Here is a 25,000-nt window from a genome sequence, read left to right on the forward strand (position 1 = left end):
ACGTGTATTATATTTGTATGTTTGTATGTGTATATATGTATATGTGTATATATTGCAATATACATACCTGTGTATATATACATGTATGTATATACATATATATATATACATATATATATATATATATATATATATATATATATATATATATATATATATATATATATATATATATATATATATATATATATATATATATATACTGATCTCATTATACAAAATCTTGTCTACAACATCATATCTCATCGGTGGATAATAACGCTATGGTACTATTGGACAACTGCTTATGATGTGAATAATATGTTCGGTGTTAACTCTACAGAGTTTGCATCAGTTAGCATATTTGGATGTTTTCCTGCATGTATGTATATGTGTATGCTACAATGTATAAAATATTCGTTTACTCTCATTTCAGCGAAACGTGTGTACATCCGCTGACGTCAATAATTTACTCAAATATATCAAATATCTGTCTTCATTCTTTTACTTCTACTATACATTAGATTGTTTCTATGCTCGGAACCATCTTGAAGGGCTTAGTAAAAAAAAAAACCCCCAAAAAAAACCCCCAAAAAAACCCCCCCAAAAAAACCCATGCCAGTACTTAATCTCTTAATCTAGCACGTTATCTAATGATTCTTTTTGACGAACTGTTCAGTTACAAGGGCATAAATGGTTTATCACGAGCACAGCGGCGGTGCATCGATAGACAAATCAGTTGTATAATAGCCAGTCACTTACGATCTAGAACTTAAAACAGTGGTCTCATATATATATATATATATATATATACATATATATATATATATATATATATATATATATATATATATATATATATATATATATATATATATATATATATATATTCTCTGTATATATGTAAATAGAAGCATACATATATGTAAACGCGCGCGCATATATATATATATATATATATCAAAGTTGACATTTATAGCCCTGTGTTGTACAAATTATGAACGATCTCATTTAACTGATATATGAACAGAGTTTCGTGCAGTCCCTAAAGTCCTATAACGAGAACTTCTTTCATTTTGTTAATGTATCAACATCGAAGATTCATTCATTAATTTTCTCTTTACACATCGAATTGTTGTAATAAAGTCCTCACTGTTCCATTAATCTGGTGTTTTTCTCGCGTTACGTTAGCGCAGGCGTGTCATAAAGCATTGAAAGAAACATTGAAGTTTATACTCTATCCCTCCTTCTCCTTCTGCCTTTCTTCCCCTTCTACCTCCTCCTTCTCCTTCTGCCTTTCTTCCCCTTCTACCTCCTCCTTCTCCTTCTGCCTTTCTTCCCCTTCTACCTCCTCCTCCTCATCATTACTAAATCACGTCCATTTTTGAATTATTTGATATATGCTTATGAGTGTGATTCTCTCTGATAAGGTCGAGGCGACATTGTGTGTGGAAATGCGAACGTATATGATGGCTACCGCTTCTGTCTCTGCTACTGTTGTTATTGTTGTTGGTGATGTTTTCGATGCTGTAGTCGGCTTTGTTGCTTATGTTTTTATTTCTGCTGTTGTTTTTGTTGATGTAGAGACTTCCTTTTGTCTCTGTAATACAGGTGGCGTCAATTGTGCAACTGGAGTACAGTGTGTCATGTTGTGTACTTATTTAAGATAGTGGAGGTTTAGAAGTTTCTCACTCACTAAGCGCAAGTAAACGAGGGAGTCACATGACAGCCAACTCTTGAGCACATCACACTACGTCTTAAACACATTACACACTTTAGTCCATAAAATACATATAAAAAAAAACATGTTAGTTATGGCTGAGGTGATTCAATCAGTGCAGATGTGGGAGTAAAATAATAGCAGCAACAGCAACAAGTGCATTAACTACTATCTCAACACCACTATGACCATCAATGAGAGCAGCAACGTAGGTACATGACTGGAAAAGTAAGAAATGAAATGCAAATTCCTATCTATTACTCTCTATTATCTGCCATTCACTTTCTGTAATCGATGAGAAGTATATTTGGCATTATGTGAATGCTAGTAGATTCTCCCCAAAGTGAATATCCATCACCTCTCGTATTAAGTATACAACGATAAGAGTCCAGTATCGCCTTAAAGAAAACATTAGTGTGTGGAGAAGCAATACTCACCCAATAACAGACATCTTTAAGCAAGTTAGTCATTGTTCTTCGCTTTTGTTGAATATGTTGTTGTTTAGCTCCCAGTCAGCTTTTGGTAATCAGACATATAAACAAGTACATTTCCAGCTACAAATCACGTCAAAGCAGATATATAAGTCGGTGGAGTTGAAGTATGGTACACTTGTGTGCTGTTTCTTCCTTGCAGTTATATGGATCATATAGTGAGTTCCTTGTCAGATGAGGATATAGTAATATATTCATAAATTTTGTGAGTGTGTAAATTTCGGTTACGCATCAAACATTTGAGTGTATTTCTACCAGCAAAGCTGATTTCCGATTCATGTGCACAAAATATCAAATTAGTCAAGAACCAGTGAGGTAACATCTGAAAGAGGCACATGATATGTTACAAATAGTAGGCAAACCAACATCAAATCGCATCCCACTGATTTAAAATACGGAAGTCCTCATTAGAGTTGGCAGTCCTTGTTACACCATTTCTGCACATAGATAAGCCAGTCATGATCAGAATGTCTTTATTTAAAGAAAGATTTCTTTAAAACATGTAATCAAACTCCAGCCAAATGAATTTCGTGTCTGTGTGTACGAGAAAGAAAGAATGGAAAAAAAACAGAAAGAAACACTGAAACAATGAAATGAGGAAGTCAAGGAGAAGGAATTGAATTTTTATATACAAGAGAGAGTGAGATGAGTAGATGTGTGTAAGGAGTGAAGGGATGTGTAAATAGAAAAGGAGACAGACAAATGAAAGCATTGATGCTCATGATCCTAAACACTGAGTGTATGCAGGATTGTATTTACGTGCTTTTGTGCACATGAGGTAAGTGAGACAGTAAATAAATATGCATGGGAGACGATAAATGTATCATTTTAGCAGGGGTAGTATGCATGAAGCAAGGTGTGCGTATGTGCTTATACGTACATATATATAATTCCAAAACAAAGAAGAATAGGCTATGATAAATTAATTTTGCAAATGTTACATTGAGAAAGATACACCTGCCCAGAATTATGATATATGTGAGCAGTAAGTATGCGCACAAATATACATACGCATATGAATATACACTTATAGAATAATGTACAAAAATTATATACCCATGCATGCAATTACATACACAAATGCAGTGAAATACAGAAACACACGCGCGCACATATACACACACATATTCACATATGTGAATATTATATATATATATGTGTGCGTGTGTATATTAATATATACATACATATTCTTAAATGTATGTATATATAAATCTACATTCAAACTCTCTTTTACAAAGAAGACGAAGACGGGTGTGTAAACAACAAACAGATGTATAAGTTTAACGCTCGAGAAGTGAGAGTCTTCTACGTTTCGAGCCTACGCTCTTCGACAGAAAAGAACACAGAAAGAAACAAGGAGAGAAAATAAAAAAAGGTTTAGTGACTAGCGATCTATCATGGCGAATGCTGGACAGAGGGGTCACACAGGAGAGCAATGTATACATATCTGTATCTTTTATCTTATACTCGTTTCAGTCGTTAGACCGTGGCCATGCTGGGATACTGCGTTGAAAAGAGGGAGAGAGATAGAAAGGAAAACGAAGAACGGCTAGAAATAGCAGTCACCTCTCTCTCTCTCTCACTCTCCCTCTTTCTCTCTCTTCCTCTCTCTCTCTCTCTCCCTCTCTCTCTCTCTCTCTCTCTCTCTCTCTTTCGCTCCCTTTCTCATCTGCACGCTATGTCTAACCCGTGGTCAGCCTTATTTTGTTTTGTCTCTGTTTTTACACCAGTCGTATGTTTTCTAGTATCCCATATCCACCTGTCTCGTTGTCTCTTGACCTGCTGTTTCCAGTCCTTTAGGATTTCCCCCTAAGTGTTACCCAAACTTCCTTTTCATCCAGCCTTACGGCTACATTCTACTTTTTTTTAAAAATTATTTCGTTTTTGTCCCTTGTTTCTCCACTAACGGTCTCGTCATGAATTACATTCATTTTTGCATTTATATATATATACCTGGTTCAGATATAAAAGAAAAGATAAAATGAAATAAAACAGAAAACAAGGACAGGTAAAGGAACAACAAACAAGGAGTATTAGTTTAACGCTCAGAAAAAACGCAAAAGTTTTTTGACGTTTCGAGTCTAAGCTCTTCAACAGAAAGAAATGAGGAGAGAAAACGGAGACAGGAAAACGGAGAGAAAAAGCGCGACTGGATTAATCGTTTCACATATCAAATTGACTGACGAGATATGGTTGCATGGAAGGTAAGATAACTACCTGTGTGAGAGCAAGCGCGTGTTTCTATAGGAGGATTTATGTAGAGTATAGGTGTGTATCGGCGAGCGAGTGTATATGCATGTATGAGCAAGCATAAGATTATGCGAGTGTGTGTATGTGCGTGTGTGTGTGTGTGTATACGTATGTCTGTAAATATGTATATATATATATATATATGTATGGGTGTGTGTATGTGTGTGAATGTCTGTAAATATGTATATATGAATAATTTTAATTTTATATATATACTATTTTTTATCTTTTATATTTTATTTATATATATATATATATATATATATATATATATATATATTTTTATGAGCTGCTCCACATCGGTCACCGGAGTGATATTTGTTCACTTTACAGAATGTCTGAGTGTCGGTTAGGTGTCTGGAATGGGACGGCTTACCTCATGGGCAGGTAGAAGCTCTTTAACCTTGGTTGGTAATCTACCTAGGAGAAGGAAATCTCCGAAATAAAACCTGAGGCCTTGGAAATTCCTGGTTTTGTCAATTCTCTTGTCACACCGGTGAAAGTCTTCTTGGGCTAATAAGTGGGGGTAGTGCAGTGCAAGCTACACCCACTAAAAATTATTCATCTGCACAGGTACTTCCTGTACTCCAAATCTTAGTAAAATCATTCAATTGGTTGGTTGGCAGAAACCTAAAAATGCACCTATAACTTATTTTAAAATGTCTGAAACAAATTCAGTAAATGGCAAAAAAGGCTTGGGAACATCAGGGGAACAGGTATGGCCCGGCAGGTGTCCCAGTGTATCACAGGCTGGACCCGGTCGTCATCCTGCCACTGTGGTCAAACAGTCCTCAAGAAAAAGTAAAAATAAACATCGTTTGAATTTTGGCTGTTGGAATGTGCGCACACTTCTTGATGATAATTTCACGAAGAGGCCAGAAAGGCGTACTGCATTTATTGCATGTGGGCTAAAGAAATATTCCCTTGATATAGTTGCTCTCTCTGAAACTCGTCTCTCTGGTGAGGGTCAAGTAATGGAATCTGCTTATGGATATACTATCTTCTGGAAAGGCCTACCTAAGGGTCAGCGTAGAGAATCTGGTGTTGGGTTTGCTCTCAAGAATACATTAGTGTCCTCCATTGCAGAGCTTCCAAGTGGTATATCTGACCGGATCATGTCATGCCGTATCAAACTGACAAAAGGTAGGTTTCTTACCGTTGTCAGTATTTATGCACCAACAATGTCCCATTCTGAGGAAACTGTGGGACAGTTTTATGACAATCTAGCAAGATTATTGAGGAAAGTACCAATTTCTGACAAGCTGGTCATTTTGGGAGATTTCAATGCAAGAGTTGGAAGGGACTATGTTTCATGGCCTGTTTTAGGTCGACATGGGATTGGAAAATGCAATAGAAATGGAGTAGCTCTTTTGACGTTTTGTACTGAGAATGATCTGGTTGTCACCAACACTCTGTTTAAGCAGAAAAATAAATATAAAGCCACCTGGATGCACCCAAGATCTAAGCACTGGCATCTCATAGATTATATTTTGATTAGGAAATGTGATATGAAAGACGTTTCTAGCGTTCGGGTCATGAGAGGGGCAGAGAGCTGGACTGACCATCATCTACTGCGTGGCAAAATAGATTTTTCGATAAAACCTAAAAACCGACAGTCTGGTCCTAAGATACCCAAAAAGTTAAACGTTGCAAACTTTAAATTATCAAGCAACTTGCAAAGATTCCACGACGCTATAGAAAGTATTAATCTTGACCCAAACAATTTATGGGAAGATTTCAAAACAGAAGTATTTCAGGCTGCAAGTTCGTCAGTGGGATTTAAATCTCATAAATCCAGAGATTGGTTCTCAGATAGATCAGCAGAAATTCATGATCTACTTTTAGAAAAACAAAACTTAGGCAATACACTGCTCTCTCAGTCATTGAATCCCAACTCAAATGAAACTTACAGAAAGCTGAAAAGGAGGGTGCAAACTGTTCTAAGGAAAATTAAACAGGAATGGTGGAATGATAGGGCAAAAGGGGCACAAGAAGCAGCTGATAGAAATGATGCCAGTTGTTTGTATTCTTATGTTAGGGAGGTATATGGTCCAAAATCTTCTTCAGTAGCTCCAGTGAGAACAGAAGATGGATGTTTTCTTCTGACTGACACCGCTTCTATTCATAAGCGTTGGGTAGAACATTTCTCTGCACTTTTGAATAGACCATCATCCGTTAATATGAGGACGATAGAAAAAATTGAACAACTTCCAGTTATAGAAGAGATGGCATCTGAACCAACTCTAAATGACATTTATTTAGCTATGAATAAGCTGAATAACAACAAGTCTCCAGGATCTGATGGAATCTGTGCAGAAGTCTTGAAATATGGGGGTGACAAAATGATGGAACTCTTAAATATTTTAATTTGTCACTGTTGGAGAAGTGAGAAAGTGCCTCAAGACTGAATTGATGCCATTCTTGTCTCCTTATATAAATCGGGGCCAAAGGATCTGTGTGGTAATTTTCGTGGGATTTCCCTTTTGTCTGTGGTTGGAAAGGTGCTCGCCCGCATTTTGTTAAAACGTTTAAATACCTTTATAGTTCCGAGTATGGTGTCTGAGTCTCAGTGTGGTTTTCGTTCCTCCAGGGGCACAGCTGATTGTATCTTTACTGTCAGACAATTACAGGAGAAGTGCATTGAACAGAATCTTGCTCTGTACCATTGCTTTGTTGATTTGAGCAAAGCATTCGATACTGTTAATCGAAGTGCTCTGTGGCTAATTCTGGGGAAAATTGGTTGCCCAGAAAAGTTTATAAACATGGTCAAGGCTTTGCATCAGGATATGAGAGCTAGGGTTAATTTTGGTGGTAGGCTTTCTGAATCTTTTGCTGTGGAAAATGGAGTAAAGCAGGGAGACCTTGATGCACCCACCCTCTTTGCAATATACTTTGCCGTTGTGGTGTCACATTCCTTTCAAAACTCTGAGGAGGGTATCTACATAAAATATCGAACAACGGGGAATGTTTTTAATTTGACCCGACTGAAGTCTAAAACGAAGGTTTTTACTTCACTTATTAGGGAAATTTTGTATGCTGACGATTGCGATCTGGTTAGTCATTCTGAATCGGGTCTGCAATCCCTTGTATCTGCATTTGATGCAGCTTGTGATGATTTTGGCCTGACCATCAATCTGAAAAAAAACAGTTGTGATGTATCAACCTGCGTATGGTGCTGTTTGTAACCTCCCTAAAATTTTTGTTAAGGGAAAGTTACTTGAGGTTGTCAATTCATTTGTCTACCTGGGAAGCTCTGTTCAAGATGATGGAAATCTTGATACGGAAATACACCTGCGAATTCAAAGGGCAGCAAAAGCATTTGGTGGCTTGGAGTCACGCGTCTGGTACCAGCGACATATAAATAACAATACAAAGCTGGCTCTTTACAAATCATTTGTCTTAACATCCCTATTGTACTCCTGTGAAACTTGGACCTGTTATGAAAGGCATTTTAAAATGTTAGAAAAATTCCACCAAAAATGCCTTCGTCATATTTTAAGAATTAAATGGAATTCTTTTACTCCAAACACAGATATCCTTGCATCTGCAGGCATCCCCTCAATTAAAGCCATGATTTTGAAGAACCAATTGAGATGGTGTGGCCATATTGTTCGAATGGCAGATGAACGCATGCCGAAACAGCTGTTTTATGGTGAGCTTGCAGAGGGGAAACGTTATCGGCATAAACCTAAAAAAAGGTTTAAGGATGGCATAAGGACTGCTATGAAGTCAATTGGAATGGCTCCAAAAGATATAGAAGTCCTCGCTTCAGATCGAGTTGGATGGCGAACAAGGGTGTGGAGTGGAGTGAAAGCATTTGAAGAGGCCAGGATGATGCAAGCAGGGCTCAAGAGACATTTAAGGAAAAAGGTGAAGACTGAGAAGGTGAATGACAAGGACCTTTTTGTGTGCACAGTCTGTGACAGACCATGTCTGTCCTTGGCTGGCCTCAAATCTCACCTGCGAACCCATGGAAAACAAACCTCACCCAGCTATTCTGATTATATGTCTGTGCACACGTTTGAATGTGGTGTGTGCCAGAGGGTTTGCAAATCCAATGGGGGTCTTAAAAGACATGTTAGGATCCACAATGAGCAGAACTTACTTGCAGGTATTGGTAGTGCAAATCAGAGGTGCAATATGTGTGGGTGTTTTTTCAAAACACTGTCTGGTTTAAAAAGCCACATCAGACGCCATGAAAGGGCTAAGGTGTAGGTGCAGGAGGTGGTCAAACTCTGTTTAAGGAGTAGACAACCACCATATATATATATATATATATATATATATGATCACAAACATACGTATATCAATATCTACCTTGCGCTTAATTCAATGTTTCACTTTTATCTAACACGCCATCATGGGTCAAACTGTACGAATTCTGAACGTACGTTAGATAGCATGAAACACTAAGTTTAGCGTATGATTTGATTTTGAATAAATAAATATCTAATCTACATTATACATTGAGTACCTCATTGAATACCGCTCTAATGCATTTGATTAATATCATATTATCATGTACTTATATGTACACATATATACATGTATCTATTTATCTCTTTCTCTCTCATTCTCTCTGTCTCTCTGTCTGTCTGTCTCTCTCTCTCTCTCTCTCTCTCTCTCTCTCTCTATATATATATATATATATATATATATATATATATATATATATATATATATATATATATATATATAGGTATGTATATATATATATATATATATATATATATATATATATATATATATATATATATAGGTATGTATGTATATATATATATATATATATATATATATATATATGCATATACGAAGCTAAGTAAGAAAATAATTGGTCTATCATGGAATATACTGGAGATATTTCAAGAGCATGGCAGTAATATAAATCAATTTATTTTATGAATATAGAGTTTTGATCTACAAATATACCTTTCATTTTATTAGATGTAAGTCCAACGCTTTATGGTATCCCTTTTCGTATAAATTCAAATACCGTTTCTTTTATAGGCACTTGGTCAAATATTTGAAATGTATTCAATTAACCTCGAGGATTAAAGGATATGCAGTGTGTGTTTTTTCCGTGATAAAAAAAAGATTAAGTTGATGATGCCTGAAACTGAAATAAGCTCTCGGAGAAATATTAATATATATATACAGACATTTTACCAGATAATATACTAAAATTAAATCTCATTGTGTTTGTAGTTTAAATACAGTACAGGCTGAATATATTCTACATCTGTCATGTCATGATGTTATCAAAAAAAGCAGCAGTAACTTTCGAAAATATACCTGTTCTTGTCTGCGTTCGAATCTTGAGATTACCTTCGCATTTCAATAAGTGAAAGAAACAACGGAGTGCTCTGCTTTCCAACTGACTCAGCTATAGTTGAGTCAAATGACCAAATTTAATTATATGTTACTCGACTATTTTCAATTAAATGCTAATTTCCCTGTACACTAAATAAAGATTAATTATAGCTGATTTTTATTCCATTGAATCTCCAGTAGTATAGTATTAACAGAATGTTCATACATGTCTCAGAACACAATAAAGCATCTGAACACAAGTTCTCTCAGACCATAGTAAATATTGCGTCCTCGTAAATTAATAGAGATGAAATATATGAGTATAGAAGGATATTCTCAGGCATCGATGATACTATATTATTGGATTTTATTTTGGCAGCTGTCATGTCCAGCGTCTGTCGGTCAATGTTCCCTATGCGTCAGTAGTTGTATGTGAGGTTGTTTGCAAGATTTCTTTGACTCAGACTAGCAGTTACTCATGTATTCAATTCTCAAGGGAAACTCTGCTGCCATGATATGGGTGGATACAGCTTAGCACCAGAAGCTTTGCTGCTAGATCGCAATTAACTGGAGTAAACACAGCACAGCATCTCACCCGGCTGTCAATCATTTCCGCTAACTCATCCCGATTGGTATATTTCTATCGTAAAATTATATGGAAACACTGAGTAGCAGCCTATCCAACACCCTTTCGACTCTGTAAATTCGCTGCCTTCAGCGATAAAATGCAAAATCGATTCCGACAGCATTCAAACATCAAACTAGGAAGGACATTCTACTGTATTTGGTAAAAGAATGTAATCAAATAGATCAACTCTAGTATTTGATTGGCATCAAATTTCTCACCCTAAGAAGGATAAAATTCGAACAAGGCTCGATTTTTTCCCAGACCGTAAAAGGATTTAACTCAATAAGGGCCAGAATTTTGCCCAACTTCATCGATTCTGTCTGCCCAAACTACAAGTTTTTATATAGGGGATGATCTATCGGTGTGCATGCATACGTGTTTGTGCATGGGTCTATGTGTTTGTGTGTGTATTTATGTAAATACACTCATCTTTGATTGATGAGCTAAAGGTCACATTTTCCTCGAACAAGTGTTTGCATTATGTCTTCACTATGCTAAGACATACTTTCATTAAGGAATGAGAAATAATATAATTAAGCAGTGTTTCGCTAACATGTAAGTGATGAGTTCGAAGTTGTGTGCAGAAAAAATAGGTTTATAAATTTCCTATAAATCAAGTCCTTTGTACCTCCTGGTAACCAGCAAGGCTTCCAACACCGCTCGTTTGACAAATTTACGCATCCCGATGAGTTCGATATGAATAAACCAAATAGGATAAATGCCATTGAAAAGAAGTAGCTGATCTCAATAAGATGTTGACAGGAACAGTGACGTTAGACAATATGTGAGAATATAAAACTAATTTTTGCTAAAAGAATGATAGATGATAAGAACAGACTTCCTACATTTATCATAAATAATGGGTTTAATATTTAATAGAATAAGCAGATGTTTATCAACAGGTGAATTAATTCTAAGTGAACAGAATATTTTAACATAGTAACGGCTTGCTTATTGGATTGTACACTATATATTGAATGGTCTATGTGCGTGTATGTGTGTGTGTTCATATGGATATGTATAGGGAACCCAGTGTGTATTTATTAATACACACACACATACATGATATTTACATATATACATATTCACATATTTAATAGTAATGTTTAATTGACTGATGATGTGAATATACTGAGACCCATATAACTAAATCATTCTTTCCTGTATGCCCGTCCTTGTTAAGGCTGATATATTCATTGTATTCCTGAGCTTGAATAAGTTTCATTAATGAATGTCAGCTGCACTACATTAATTATAATCTGCTGAAGATTCCAGCTAAAACTTAAACAAGGTCCTCTAAAAGAAACATTATGGTAATACATTCTGTCCACATGGCTGCTATTTGACAAAAATTTGATAACTATTTTAATGAATTATATTTATTATCCCTCTAGTAAACACATACACATGTATATTTCTGCTCACGCATATATATATAAATTTACTTTGAATGTAAGGCTAAATTTTCTCAAAACATTTTATCAGTCGGCAGCATATGAAAATAAGTTCTAAGGTGAAAATTATAAATACAATTTTAAATAAGGGCAAAACAAAAATCTTGTCAGCGTATTGGCAAAGAATTTATTTTCTTTAACCCTTATTTATAATTGTATATGTGTGTGTGTGTGCGTGTGTGTGTGTGTACATGCATACATATATGGATGATGGGTATGTGTCTATTAAGCAAACCAACTGTGGTACATGTCCCAACCTTTTGGAAGGGTCAGGATACTATTTTAAACAAGGGCGACAGTTTACAATTAAATCAAATTTCACTTGTACATCCGAAAATCTGATCTACTGTAATCAGTTGCTCGGGCTGCCAGAAAAACTATATCGGTAGCACGGGGAATTCTATCCGTCAACGTTGTACGGTGCATCGTCAACAGAGAGCCTCACCACAAAACCGCCAAATTTATCCCAGTAAACATATCGACGTATGTACGAAACAAGTACAACCTAAATTCACTATTTCCCCAGTATATAAATTTGCTGACTGGACTTCTACACAAACCCGATTGAATAAAGAGACATATTTCATCCCAAAATACAAACCTGAGCTAAACACCAATTCATTTTAATTGTATTACTAATTGCCACTTAATTACTTGACTACTGGACGCACATTCATATTCAGACTTGAGTCATGAAAGGTCCGACATGATTCTTATGGAAAAAGTATTCATATCTTGCCAATTGCTTTATCGTTCATTTTCTATTGGACTGATTTATTTTATTCTATTATGGAATTTCAACACATACAAAATGTTTATATATGTATGCCAAACACAATTTTTAGGTATAAATTACTATTCATACTTATATGTGTGTATATACACACACACACATACACACACACACACACACACACACACACACACACACACACACACACACACACACACACACACACACACATATATATATATATATATACATATATATTTTACAAGAGAGAAAATGAGATGTTAGAGCATAAAATATATGCATGTACACTCATTCAAACATTACTGCTTAATCTTTAAAACCTAGTACGGTAATATAATTAGCTGTGTATAAAATGAAATGACTCCTGTAACTTTATGGTTGCCAAAAACACTGAAAAGATTCATGAAAAAATAAGAGTTGCTCCCCTTGACATATTGCTTCATCTCTGTTCACCTTTCTTTCAAAGATGGTGTCCTATTGACAGCAAAAAAGTTTCCTCTATATAAGTTGACAATCGTTTGATCGTGAAACCAGTACTTATTTAATTTGTAATGATGTAATGATGTAATATAATCCTAATATCACCATAAATTATATTATACAAACTTTCTGTGAGTTTTACATTTCTTTTCTTTCATATATATATATATATATATATATATATACGACGAAACTCTTTCAGTTTCTGTCTACCAAATCCACTCATAAGGCTTTGGTCGGCCCGTGACTATAGTAGAAGACACTTGCCCAAGATGACCAGCAGTGGGACTGAACCCGGAACTATGTGCTTCAGAATTAAGCTTCGTACCACGCAGCCACACCTGCACCTATATGTATATATATATATATATATATATATATATATATATATATATATATATATATATATATATATATATATATATATATATATATATATATATATATATATATATATATATATATATATATATATATATATATATATATATATATATATATATATATATATATATATATATAACGGCAGTGTATCATATATCGGAAAAAGCACATATACAAATGCACTCAAAATCTCTCATATATTGTTTGTTTGTAACCTAATTGCATATTGCTATCCTTAAACACCTGTATGTTCTTTGACAGATATGTTTGTTACAATTATTGTAAACATCTTCTGTGACGTATATAACAACAATTAAAAATTCATAATGGTGGCACCGGTTCCAGAAGTAGAAAATCAACTTATTAGATCCTTCAATGTCATCTTTAGCCAAGAAATGTCTTCTTGAGTATTTTGGCATTCGGGCTGATATCTTTTTTCATATAACTGAGTTCATTAGTTTGTCTAATTCTAACATTGGAATATTTCTCACGTTATTTTATTAAAGCATTTTCCTTATTTGTTATATTTATCAATTCTTTCGATACTGAATTTCTTTCCTTGGTAAGATCTACGTTCTTTGTCGTTATATTGTTTCCTTCTAGGCAACTTGATACTCGTTCCGCCTTTCATTGTCTCTTACAATAAGGCAAGCTATATTGTGTTTATTTCTTTATCACTTATGCACTAATGGTCAATTAGTTGTCCTGTTTCTATATTTAGATTACATCATTCATACCAGGTTTTTCTTAAGATGTCGCGCACTCTAATTTATAAATTGGTATTTCATATGTATACTGAGTGTGTGTATTTCATATAACACACGCTGAAAACTTCTGAATATCATTCAAAAAGATAACATTCAGCTAAAGAGCAAAATGTTTCAAAGAAGAACCTTCCAAGTGAACGAGTTAAAACCGAATTGGAATACATACACAAAGTTACACAAATCAATCCTAACCTAAACTAAAAATGGGAACATTATCAGGTTCAACCACTCCTTCAAACTAGATAGCTACTAGGTGACTTAGTGCTGCCTAACACAATCACTAAAAATTTCATAGCCAGTCATAAATACCACTATACAAATGTTAGTTATTGCCGCATAAGGACCCATACACTCGCTATCCAAGTCATAAATAAACATATATGTAGAAATGACTCACAAACAGAAAACAGTTGAATGGATAATGGTTCGAACTCAAGTAGTGGGTGCTACTTTGGTATGCGATCCACGAAGCCAACGTAATCTACAGGAGTCAAATTCTACTTTAGTATGCGATCTACATGTTTTATATATTTATTATGTCTTAAATAAAACATTCTAACATTTTTATACATTTATTTTTAAAAATAAAAAAATGAAGCAGATTTAAAACAAGTTTACTAATTTTATGGGCGAATCGAAAGAACATGAGCTGGAAAAGTAAAAAATAGAGAATTAAAATTTTTATACACTTTATACATTTATTATTAACGCTTGTGGTTTCATAACCACTAACCAAACATTCTTTCGAAACCAATACAGGTGTTTTCCTTGTTCTTGATAAGTATAACTTTCATTGTAAATCACAACATAAAGTGATCGTATACCAAAACAGTTTCATGACACGTAGTTTGCATACCAAAGTAGCACCTATTTAGTGCTAATTGCAAATTTCCTCAAAGGACAAGTAATTTCCAAGTCAAGAATGTTACAAAAATCACAAACCGGCATTAGATTCGCCAAAGTAGCAAGCGTAATTTTCAAAGTTATATGTACAAACCTGTCGTAGATCCTTTGGTGCTTACGTTTGCATACAAATATATACTGACTGATAATAGACAGGGTCAACATTTACAGAAATAGTTCAGAAATATATCATCAGTGTACAGCAGTAAAATATAACATAATTACGTAACAAGTAGGTTTCCCAAGAGAAGCAATGAAGTGATGACACGATGCAGACAGCTGGATAAATTCCTATTTAAACCCTGTTCCGAAATGCAAACAGGGTTAAATACTGATAACTCAATATCAATGACTATAGCGGAGGACAAAAGTGAATTTGAAGAAATTAGTCTATCTGCATGTCACGTGTGGACATTTTCCTGTTACACATGAATTTATCAGTTATATTATATGAATAGGCATCACACACATCTGCAGTATTTGATATGGAACTAATTCATGGCACAAGCGGAGCTATGGCGAAATAAGACTGCGCGGCAATATGTCATCTAGACATTCGATTCGGATAACAATTCCGTTATGTTAACTTTAGCTCACTAACAAAACATATATGTCTATTAAAAAAGCTATTTAAGAGAGACAGAGAGACGGAAAAAACGATAATCTCCATTGTTTCCCAGCAAGCCCAGTATAATACTCAGGTGATTGACAACCAATAATATAAACTTTGCACTCTGCATATGTAAATATTTAATATTGTAAAAATAATTGATGGTTAACAGCGTAAGATCTAAACAGGTTAGACATTTCTGGTGCTGAAAGTATCGCAACTTCAGCCTCTTCTTTTATCTAAGGTCAAATGCTATCGCTACTCATTCTAAGACGTCTATGCATATGAACTATATTTATATCATTGGGTACTATGTAATTATAGTTGGTAGGTTAGACGTAGATGTACACACGAATAAAATAGTTCAGGCTTTTAATCCTTTTTCAGCCACCTTTTTTTTTAAACTTTAACATTGATTCGTAGAAATAACACTGGATTTTGCGAACAAGAACACATACATAATATATATCTCTATGTCTATGTGTGAGTATATGCGTCTCTGTATCTGCGTGTCTACGAATGATAGAGGTCGGATGTTTCTTCGCATGTAATATTGCATGTTTACCATAACAGCCACAACACTTCGGGTTTAAATCGTGACTGTGAATGTGTAAAAATGGACGACAAACATATGTATGTGAGTGTGAGTGTGATTACATCTATATACTAATATATATATATATATATATATATATATATATATATATATATATATATATATATATATATATATATACATATACATATATACGTATATAGGTATACATATACACACGTATGCACACTCACACACACATACACACCTATATCTATGTACACATACGTACATATGTGTATGTGAGCGTGGGTGTTGAGTATGTCTATGTTTGCAAGAAGTGTACGCAATGTATGTGAGTGTATAGCTGTAAATATGCGTGCTTGTCAGTATATGCTTCTATAATGGGATGAGGAAATTTGATATTAATCGATTAAGAATTGCTGAGATATCTTTTCAGTCAAGAAGAAAGAGTTAGTTTCATTCTACAGAATTTCCAAAACAACAATAGTGTGAAAATGGAGATAAGCTTGTTTATTGGAAATATGTTAATAAGAAAAGAGATGAAAGCAAATGTAAAGGTCTGTTCATATTTATTCATAACTGACAAACACATGCTCATTGCTAACACATACGCCCAAAGACATGTACATACATAGATACAAATGTAGGCGTATATATATATATATATATATATATATATATATATATATCACCCCACTGAGAAAAAGAGGGGGAAAAATATAGAACAAAACCATGGTAAATTAATCAAATTCTACCACCTCCTAGATTTCGATTATCTCCCCTATACCGGAAGAAATCTCTAATTACCTCCCCCTATCTAGAACTCTTCTTTCTCAGACTGGAACGAACACGACACAATGAAGTAGAGAAATTTGAAAAGACAACACGAAACCGGTTATTTCTCAAAATACAATGTTTATATACCAAAAAGATTTTATAACATTTTTCTAACATTTTTCTGACATAATTTAAATATATACTTTAACCATGTAACACAAGCCTTCTGTAGTTTTTTCACTCTTATTATCTTTTATATATATATATATATATATATATATATATATAGCAATAATAAATCTCTGAGCGAGAGGTAAATAGTAGGACCACGGAATCGTGAAGTATATTTGCCACCTAAATGTGGCGGACCCATAGGGGACGATGCTACTGTTGTTTATAGCCCCAGGAAGACATCTCCTCCAGCTGGCTAATGACACACTGTCACTGTCCGATTAATATTTGAGAAGGGAAAACATCACAGACGCGAGTGATTGAAACACGCTGATGACGTGTTACTACCCAGAAATCGGGTCTGTGTGCATCACGTAAGACTAGACATGGGAACTATAACTTCCCTTCGCAAGTACTAATCGGAAACAGACAGTGTGTCGTTCGCTAGGCTTACAATGAATAAGTCCTGGGGTCGATTTGTTCGCCTAAAGGTATTCCTCCATCAAGGCCGCAGTCAAATGACTGAAACAAATAAAAGAAAAGAATAAAAGAATATATATATACATTATGTGTGTGTGTGTGTGTGTGTGTGTGTGTGTGTGTGTGTGTGTTTGTGTGTCTGTGTGTGTGTGTGCATATACATGTGTTGCATACCTAGACATGCTCATATATACCTAAATGATAAACTTCTGGAAAGTTTTACACATTTTTACAGTTCCAGTAATGGCTTAGATCTATAGTGAGAAGCCTAATTTGTCAAGACTTGAATTTCGGCAGTGTGTTACATATCCCAGTGCCCAAATAATTACAGGTATAAACCTGAACTTGTAATCTGGCTAGAGTAGCTGTAGATTCCTCAATAGTTCAGCATAGGTATTTTCTTCGATCTTATATATGTATATGTGTATGTATGCGTATGTATGTGTATGTATGTATATGCATACCCGCATACACACACATACACACACATATATATACATGTATATGTATGTATGCATTGATGTATGTATGTACGTATGTATGCATTGATGTATGTACGTACGTATGTTTGTATATATGCATGTATTAATCTGTGTTTGGGATATATTTAAGACTTGTTATGCAGAATTGAACCTGCTTACTGTCAAAGTAACAAGGATCTTTCGTTTAAGTCAAGACAAGAGTAGTTTGATTTTTGTGGTTATCAGCGTTGGTCGATGTCTGCATATATGAGTGTGTATATGTATATATATATATATATATATATATATATATATATATATATATATATATATATATATATATATATGATGAATAAACTTGCATTCATATTGTATATATGTCATAAAATATGCTTGCTTTATTAATGATCAAGTTGTGCGTGCGTGTGCATTTCATATCTATATGTAATTTCATGTGTTCAGCCCAAAGAACCTCTCATAGTGAAATCCTGAAATGTTTTGCAAAATCAGTTTGCCCATCTCTAATCGCTTGTACTTGGAGAATGCGAATCAATCTGTTCTGTTCTGTTTATAGACTTTCATGCAAATCTGTTACGAAGTCACGTACACCTATGATAATATCTATAAATGGGAATCTATAGTCCAGATATAAGAGCGATATGTCTGCAATTAATCCACAATTGATATTCTCCTTTTCACAAATATTTAATGAGACATTGCCATTTGTCGCTCAACTGATCTTTGCAGCAATGCATGGCATTTGCTTCTAATTCTACCAAACAATATCTGTCCTGTTGTGATGAAACTAGGTTGCTGTTTTTACGACAATGTTGTGTGAGTATTACTTTTCAACGTGTAAATATATTCTTATGTTGGTGTGCATTTGGTATGGCCTTCAAGACGAATCCTTCCTGCGTATATAATAGAAGACGGTTTTAACAGTGATATTTCATGAGAAGGTAGTATCTATCGGGTATTTTTGGATAGTTGCTGATTACATGAGCGATATCTTCCGCAGTATGGTACAATAAACATTTCCTATCACACCTTGCGGGTTTAGGGTTATCTATATGTCTATCGTTGATCAGTTATTTAATAAAACACAGCCCTTTAAGTGAGATGTGTTGTATTTTTCGCAGGTAGAGAACAGACCACCACTACTTTAAGGATTTTGGTATTCTCTTACTTATGAGTTACGTACCCACGCATAACCTTCAGTTCTTTCCCCGGTGACTATCAATTCAGAAGACTTACAATCATCGACAGGAGAGTCTCACTGCTGATATAGGTTTTAGCAGAGGCGTTTGCATGGTATACACACTCTGTATCTCATATAACCACATTACTACTTTGCTTTATTTCTTTATCTATATTCCAGATCCCTCTCTAAAATCACCGTCGATAATCTTATCTTGGTGATACGCTTTTACATTATTACAGGCGTAGGCGTGTTTGTGTTGTAGGAAGCTTGCTTTCTAATCACGTCCTTCCGTGTTCAGTCCTATTGCGTGATACTTTGGAAAAGTGTCTTTTACTATAACCTCGGTTAACCAAAGCTTTTTGAGTGCATTTGGTAGACGGAAACTGAAAGAAGCCCGTCCTATATGTGTGTGTTTTTGCGTGTGTTTGTGTGTCCGAGTTTGTATGATTGTGTATGCGTATAGAAGAATATAGTATTCAATGAAATTCCAGACTAGTTTGATTTTCACGTTTTGTTATTTACAATATTTACAATCATACAATATTAAAAAAATATATATATTTATATTTATTCTGATAAATCTAGCACTTTCAAGCGTTACGCAATCATCAGGTTTATGTAGTAGTAGTAGTAGTAGTAGTAGTAGTAGTAGTAATAGTGCTGCAAGACTAGATCATAGGTAAATGTAATAAATTATCACCTGCACCCCACTCCAGTCTATCTATGATCTAGTGTAACAGACTCCTTCTCACCTGAGTCACTGACCTTAGATATCATATTACACACTTTCAAGAACTATATTCTTAACCTGAACAGCCACCATAGTTGTTCATTATCCCATTTCATAGTTGGCCTCGACAGAATCTAGCCACATCCCTGCTGTATTCTTGAGACATTCTTTTAATTGTAAAATTACTTCTCATTTGATGATTACAGCCTTTTATAATGGAGTAATTTTCTCATTCTTCTATTAAAAAGTTTCATAAGAAAGAGTTGTAATGAGTGGACAATTATCCAATTATGGCCGCTGGTTGATTGTAGGGAATAATCTTTCTATAGGCAAAAAGTTTATATACACATGGATTGGTTAGGTCATGGATGGTATTTCCAAATTAGAAGCGACGAATACCTGAAAGTTCATTTACATGTGTACACTTGATGGCAACAATATTTCGCAATTCATGGATATCGCAGCCTGTTGGATGGCGTGCAGTTTCTGATAGATTCAGAATTGTGCACTTAGAAACTCCAAGGAAATAAAGATAGGCTCTATCAAGTGTCCTCAATATGATGTTTGAGAAGTTTCTCCCATTGTCCTGGAATGTGCAGCTGAAACGTTGTAGGGATGTGAATAGTGTCTCAGTCCCCACGCCCTAAAGAATTGCCTATGTTGTATGAATCTTCTCTTAAATCACTGATTATCATGCCATTGTAGTGTTTCGTTATACCAATGGATGGAGTCAGGTTGGCTCTGAGTGAGCAGTCAGTAGGATTTCAGTAGTTACGGGTTGGTGTGTATAGAAGACTGCATGTGGTGTGTTACATTCTGTTGTAGCGCGCAAATTTAGAAGCGATATTATCTAAGCAGGAATAGCTATCCTTAAAGTAATGTAGAGTTCGATTCAAGCTGTTATTGGATACGCGTAACTCTAAAATGTGCTGAGCACTACTTTGTTTCGTCTGCTCACCCACTTGTATATCTATATATTATCTATCTATCTGTCTGTCTATCTGTCCATCCATCCGTCCATCCGTCCATCCGTCCATCCGTCTGTCTGTCTACTTGCATGCCTGTGTATCTACATACACCCCCCCACACACACACACACGTACGTATAAATTACAACTCATGCTTTCAAAGAATCTCATTTGATTATAGGTCTTCTGCAATATAAGCATGGTTGCAAACTTGTAAAGTTCAGGGATAGATTTATCATTTGTTTATTTCTTTTATGTCTTTACCTAACGAAGAACTAAAATTCAGCATCCGGAAAAAGTTTCGTACATATGTGATGTGTATACATACATACATGCATACATTCATATATATACAAAGAGAGAGAGGGGAGATAAAGAGAGAGAGACATGAATAGATAAGAGAAGTGATGTGAGAGAGCTGATGTTTATTCCATGCTTTTACAGCTGTTTCATAACCTTGTTAGATATATAATAACTGTTACACGAATATTAATACACATATAAAATATACATATAAAAACATATATAAATAGATATATACATAAATGAATAAATATATATATATATATATACCTTTAAATAAATAAATAGATAAATATACATATATATATATATATATATATATATATATATATATATAGTTACTTGTAAAAACATATATAAATAAAGATATATACACGTACATAGAAGGGTACTGGTATATGAGTCACGAGACTAATCTCAGAACGAAAACATGAACACTACTACGGTGAGTAATGTGATTATATTTATGCAATCAGATTCTGCCAAACTTTGAATACTATCTATTGAATCGAGCCCTGGTACTTTATGGTACTTCAGAAGGATAAGTACAAAATCCACTCCGAAATATCTAAAATACTAGAGGGTTCTCAAAAGTTCTTAGCTTTGGGTAAAGGAAAATACAGGAGGATAAGTTAATTTTGATTTTATTCAAAGTATTCCCCTCAAATTCACATACTTATTGCAGCGATCTTTCAGTTTTTCAAAGAGCACAGATGAATGGGCCTCCAACCAGGCTTTTCGCGACACCCTTAAAGTCAGGGACTTTCCAGTGCCCGCTTGTACATGCAATTCTCATTATAATGAAGTGTGTTGTACGAAATCATACCCGATTTTATATCGTAGTGCTAAACTGAATGGCGCTGAATAGACCTGTTTAATGACTCGGCGAAGGTGTAAATTAGAAGCAAAAACCAATCAGATTTGGACATATTTAGGTGATTTTAAAAGCTGGATCCAAGAAGATATTTCATACTGAAATATTCTCTATATCATTTTCCTCTTAATTTCTGTGCCGCTTCTTTCGCCCAATAAAATATAGAGGGAAAAGAAATTTACAAATAATTACATTGCATTATATCAATTTTATTGCCATTTGATTCTCAGCGAAGAAAGATAAAACAAAACAAAAAATTAATAAAGTTACAAAAATAAATGAAATGAAATTATTGGAAAACATAAAATAGCCATATATTCTGATTGACTGTAGTAAAGAATGACAGTAAGCCTTGACGCAAGTTGCCATATATTATGAAAGACAACAATAGTGAGAGATAGAGCTTTCCTTAATAAAGGATAGTCTAAAATAATGTATGAGAATGCAAATGATTTTCGAAGAAATATTTTATTGAAAACAAACGAGCAGGAAACAGAGTTTGATACCGCCAAAACAAACAGAGCGTCATCGAAGTATATATATATATATATATATATATATATATATAATACAAAGAATATATATACATGTATACACACATATATGTACATACTTACATCTACATGTGTATATATATGCATATCAGGGTACGGGACGTTAGAACAATGAACTACAGACAACGGAACGAACACATAGGAAAACGGAAAGCCACTTGGAATATTCCTTCATCAGTTGTCTCTATTCTAACTAGACGTTTCGAAATAATCTTCCATGCTCGAAAGACTTTACTCTTCAGCGAGAACACAGAGTGGGTCAAGACAGCTGATACAGAGGGCGCTTTCGATGTAAGCATGGGGTCATATGATGCAGCAGGCATAAGCGATATCATTGGGCTATTCCTGCTTGATACGTATATTTCGCTATTCATAAGGAAGATACTCTAGCTTTAACTAAGAATACCAATGGACCAGCGTAAGATCGGTTAAGGAAGGATATTATCCATCTTATTAAATCATTCGATCTTAGCATAACAATAGATACCAACCTGACGGTTGTCAATTTCCTTGTTGTATCTCTGGATTTACAAAAGAATATTTACAAACCCTATAGAAAGCCCAACGATAGACTGAGTTATTTTAATGTAGGTTCCTGCGCCCTCATAGTGTTTAAGAATTTAGTTAAGAATATTAGTAGGAGAATTCCTTGCCTCTCCTCCGATATAAACATATTTAATTAATGCTGCCCCAATATATAACAAAGCTCTTAAATCTAGTGGATTTAAAGATGAAGTAGCTAACACACCTACTATTAGGCCAGAAATAAAGAAAAGAAAACATAGACACAGGAAAATTAACTGGTTCACACCCCCTTACTCCCCCGAAGTGACCTTTAATATAGGTAAATATTTCTTCTCACTTATAAACACTTTCCAATAAATCTTAAATATAGGAAGCTCTTTAATAGGCATAACGTAAAAATTAGTTTTAGTTCAAAACCAAATTTTAATACATAACTGCACACAATGCAAAAAACAATTACACGAGGCTGCCTGTTCTTGCAGGGATAAAAACTTGTGCCCTCTAAACGGAGCCTGTATGACCGAGGCTATCATTTATGAAGCCACCGTAAATTCTATGAATGCTAATAACGCAGTTTCGCCAAAGAGATATGTGGGTCACACAGAAAGAAATTCACACACTTCTTGCAGTGGTTTCTATACGAGAAACAGATGTAAGTTTATGAACGTGATTGCGTAACTTCTCTTCTTTTGTCATTCGTTTAATTTAATGATATTATTCTCTATACTCTCCGCTAACGTTTTACTCTATATCATAAGCATATTGTGTTCTAACAGCTAATTAACAGTATCGTTATGCACACACGCACGCAAGAACGAAATGAAAAAACAGTTTGATAAAATGTTGAGTAAATATCTGAAAATGTTTATAGTCTCCAGCTTGCAAATTACTTACATTTCCTTTCTTTTGTTTGGGAATTTTAAGCATACTTTTTCTCTCTATCATAGAGTAAACTTCATTTTTAGGACTAAAATACCAAAATACTACAGGAGTAGTATATATATATAGTCTATCTATTTGTCTGTCTGCCTGCCTATCTGTATGAATGTACGTATGTATGTTTGTCATTATTCGGTTTTATTTCTAAATTTCTTGCCCATGTTAACACAATCTGTTTCTAACCCTATATCCAACGCTCTTTTATTAGAATTTCAACAACATCAACAACATGGTATTTTTGTATGTATGTATATGTGCTGATTTGTATGTTTTGATTTATACAAGTATTCTCATGCATATAGTTGCATGTCTAGACAAGCTCATGTATATTTAAATGATAAACGTCAGGAGAGTTTTAGACTTTTACAGTTCGTGTGAATGCTTGGATCCGTAGACTTCGAATCAGTTTTCTCCTTTCTGGTTCTCCCAGTGCCACAATAATTACAGGTATAAAACTGAACTTGTAATCTGGATAGAGCAACTCCAAATTTCTCAGTATTTATGTTAACATCCGCTGGGCAGCTGCTGTCCCCAACTGTACACATATGTATGTATGTATGTATGTATGTATATAAGTCATTTTTCAGTTTCCGGTTTTAATTCAATATTTCTTCGCAATAGAGAAAGAGCCAGTTTCTAATCTAGATCCAAGTCTCCTGCATTGGAATATCAACATCAAAAACAGGGCATTTTAGCATATATGTATCTATGTCTACGTGCAGACT

This window comes from Octopus bimaculoides, chromosome 2 (genome assembly GCF_046866305.1).
Source record: "Octopus bimaculoides isolate indiv1 chromosome 2, ASM4686630v1, whole genome shotgun sequence".
NCBI classification, from domain to species: Eukaryota; Metazoa; Mollusca; class Cephalopoda; order Octopoda; family Octopodidae; genus Octopus; species Octopus bimaculoides.